Below are 4,467 nucleotides of genomic sequence, written 5' to 3' on the forward strand. Positions count from 1 at the left end.
CGGCTAGAGTGAAATTTGGTATCACCAGCCGGTCCACACTTGTGCACTGAGTTTCCTGCAACAGGATGATGAGGGCTTTATGCCTGGTGGCCAGTTGGCTGATAATGCAGATCTTGTTTGCGTTTAGGCCCTCGACGTTCAGCTGCAAGATGTTGAGCGGTGGTTGCCCGCACTGAGCGTCCATATTGTCACCTCTTTGTTTCCGTGGCCGAGGGTCTATCCTTTTACCACCACGGAAACGTCTCCTTGTTTTCATCATTAGCCTGGTCATCATTAGATTTCCCAGTTTCCAGGACTCACCGCGAGGAGGTTGATGAAACGAGCCCTAGATTCCGTTGAGACTCGTTGATGTAATCATCTCGATTTAGCATCACTACGGCTCCTCCTTTATCTGCAGGTTTGATGACTATATTGCGGTTAGATTTTAAGTTCTTCATGGCTGACCATTCGGCGTAATTAAGCTTAGATGGGATGTTACAATCTTTTTGTTGATTTCTGCATGTACCCCCCTCCGAAAACAATCTATGCATAAATCAAGATTTGGGTTGCGTCCTTCAGGAAGAGTGAAAGTATTGGACTGTTTGTTGAGATTAAGACTTGCCGACGAGGAAGATGTGTCATCAGATGTTTCCTTGTCAAAGAAAAATTCTTTGAGTCTTAGCCGTCGAAAGAATGTTTCCAGGTCACTACAAAGTCGTACTTTGTCGATCTTCTTAGAGGGGCAGAAACTCAGACCTTTGAATAGGACTAATAATTTAGCGGAACTGAGGTTGTAAGTGGATAAATTAACTTTTTTCATGGCGATGGTATTAGAGTTGACAGTCTTCATCTTTTCGGTCGTATCGTCTCTCAAAGCAGTCAGAGATTTGAGTTTGTTTTCCTTTTTTATCGTGAGCGCGGTAAATTGCCTTTCATAAAGTTTATTAGCAGACACAGTTTCCGAAAAGTTTGAATTTCTCGAATTCAGTTGGCTTGCTAGTTCCTTAATTTTTTTTAACAGCTACCTTTTGTCTGTAGTACATGATGCTGAGCAGATGACTTCTTAGTTTAACGGAAAGCTTTCGACAATGGTTATCAGATTCTTTATTGTGATGCGTAGATTGTATAGGATTCTTCGTCCTTTAGGAATTAAGTCAAGTTTCTTTCATTGAGTTAAGAAGCAGATGTCAGATCGTATTTGCGCCAGCTTCTTTGAAGATTCCATAGTTTGCCACTTTGGTCGGTTCTCTGTGGTGCCGGACTTACTGTCTACAAAGTTGATGTTGTCTGGACCGTGTTATCCAAATTTCATAGTAAAATAACAAAACAGGATATAGTTTGGCACTCTGAATGTTAACTTTATTTATATTTTTCTACACGAGCTTTCGCAAGCATAAGCTTGCTTCTTCAGGTGTACTGCGAAATGGCAAAAAATATTTCAAAGTTGCTAGGTATAGGTCTGCTTGGAAACAACACACGCAATTGTGACGTCATATCTACATGCTTCCAAGCAATCACAAAATACTTAATGACATAGCAAAATAAAATAAAATCAATTGGTAAATGAAAGGACAACGGAAATAAAGCTGTATTAAAGTCAAATGATGAATATTTATTTATAAAGTCCCATAAAACCGGTATCTCTGTTAAGGCCGTCACTAATGCAATTAATGGTTATAATACAGAAATAAAATATATATATATAACGCCCAGTTGAAAGAAACAGCAATACAATACTAATTAACTGTGATCATGCAAAAAACTCAGAATAAATTGGGAAAAGCATGGTATCTTTTTCATCATTAATAACATCATCACGTTCGTTTATAAAAAAGGATTCAATGAATTTACGTTTTCAATAATCTTGTTCGAAATCCAAAGTACGCGCGTCCTTCCAGTTAATGGCGTGTTCATGCTCCAAAGCATGTCTACTCAAACAAGTTTTTTCCTGTAGAATATTGGAGATATTTCCTTTTTGTTCTTTCATCCTAGTTATGAGAAAGCGTTTGATTTCCCCAATGTATGTAGAGCTGCAATCTTGGCATGCAATCTCATAAATCGTCCCTTGTCTTTTGTTAGATGGTACCCGGTCTTTAGGGGAAGGAAGCAAATTGCATATTTTTACAGCAGCCTAAACCATTTCTATGTATTAGCTAAGTAAGTGTTATTATGACATCACATTGATGTGTCATATTTGTTCCTAAGTAGTGGCAAAAAGGCAACCTGACATTCGTCATTTCATATAATTTCTTAAAATTCAGATTTTATTCCCATTGTCCTGATAAAGCTAACTCGAATGGGTTAATGAAACGTTGAAAAACAATAGAGTTATTTTTTTCACCTGTTAAACCTTATATTTGCTGATTATTATGATCGGTGGCAATCATAGTATAAGGTACCTGTACCGAATAAGGCCCACCTAACACTTTTTTGAAAATAACTCAAGAACCATAAATGAGAATAGACTGAAAAATCGTATTCTATTAGTGAGGGTATATGACTACAACATATTAAAACCACAATACCTGACAACCCCCCAAAAAATTTTTATAAAGAAATTAAAAATTCCAAAAAATGGGCCTTATTAGGAGCATAGGCTCCTAATAAGGCCCACCAATTTTGTGAGTATTTTGATTCAAAACATAATAATAGACAACATATAACATTATTAGAAATTTCACATTTTAAGTTGTACAAACATTTAAAAAGATTCCACTAGGCGCATCAAAGTAACTGCAACAATTTGCCAACTGATGACTGGAACCACTCTTGAAGTCTGGACATCAATTAGCCAAGCATCTTGTATGGGCCTTATTAGGCGCATGTGGCATCCACGAAAAAAATGTCACATTTTTATCATCAGAAAAATTTTAGCAAAAAAAAGTGCATTATCCTTTTCGATACTAAGTTGGTTGTTACATGAAAACTTCAGCCGGCTGACAACAGTTCATTTAACCGGCCAAATTCTCACTTACTTTTTTTCTAAATTAACAAAACCACCTTAACTGCAAATATCAAATTTTTGTTGTGCTCTAGCGAATCGGTTGATCACGTGACAAGGATGAAATCTGGTAAACCATCATGAATTTATATTAGTTTTTATGTAGGGACAAAATCTTTCATTTATTTGCACGGGTTTGCGAAATATGAGCAATGGGCCTTATTAGGGACCGGGCCTTATTCGGTACAGGTACCTTATTTATTGCCGTTATCAGTTAAGATCAGTCACACTTGAGTTGAGCATGGAATTGTGACGTAAAAATTGGAGGTCTGAAATTTGTTTTGGAAAATTAACTATGTTTGAAGAATTTAAATGTGGGCCTAAAACATATAACTTCGCTTAGCTTTAACACTGAACCGGTACCGTAGTCTATTCAAATATTAAGTATTTTTACCATGGTAGGAATTTATTTGTTTTGTAAGTAACGTATATGCGTAACGTAATCTACAGTTAAAAGTTAATTTGGAAAACATTTCAAAGACTTTCCTGTGTCAATTAGGTGATGTTTTTTTTTTTTTTTATTCAGTTATAAGGATTACGTTCCCGTTTATTAGAAAAGCTTTTCGTTGTAATGATTAGTTCTGTGATGAATGGATCCGAAAAAGCATAATTTGCAAGAAAATGTTGAAAAATCCGTAGCAGGTTTTACAAAAATATGAATACATGTAGGCATTGATTCAATCAGTTTGTTACCAACCAACCCGCTTGCATGTTATAACAGATTTTGGACAAAAAACTGTGTGTGTTAAGACGCACGAATTTTGTCCAAAATCTGTTATCTAAATTCTTCTTTTATTTTTGAATCGTCGTCCAAGCAATCGACTTTACTTGAAACTTTGGTTCGTTTATCATGAATCAACGTTAGCCTGTAAAAGGTCGGCGTGCACGTTGATCAGTCTCGTGTACTCATTCGCCCCACTTCCTACTATGACCATCCGAAATGTGAATTTAATTTTTAGTTGAGTAAGAAAAAGATGTAATTATCATCATACACAGTAACATGTAGGAAAATAAGCAAATGTTTTTATGAAAGAATATGAAGCGGCTGCAATCACTACGGAAAGTTATGCAAAATGCAGTGGGTGAATGATGTGGATACTTAATTTAAAATACTTTTTAATTGCTAAAAACAACGAGAGCGTGAGCAGCAAGACAAACTCTTTTTTTGTAAGAGAACGAAAGCACCAACAGCGGTTGTAGTCTGTGCGCCACGAATTTGCGCCAATCTACATGTGTGGCGCAAAACAAATTTGAACCACCAGCATGTCTCAAATGCTCCACGACTGTGGCTCAGATGCGTCACGTTTGTGGCTCAGATGGGCCATGTTGATGTTTCGCATTTGTTATTAACTTTTTACCATTACAATCGATTTTTCACACTTTTATCTAGAACTGAATAGAAAACTGCGTTTGTATGAGAATAAGCAGCTGAAATAAGAAATTGTAGGCTGCCTACACTCTACACTCTACAGCGTAGACCCCAGGTG

Source organism: Clavelina lepadiformis, chromosome 9, assembly GCF_947623445.1.
Source record: "Clavelina lepadiformis chromosome 9, kaClaLepa1.1, whole genome shotgun sequence".
Lineage (NCBI taxonomy): Eukaryota > Metazoa > Chordata > Ascidiacea > Aplousobranchia > Clavelinidae > Clavelina > Clavelina lepadiformis.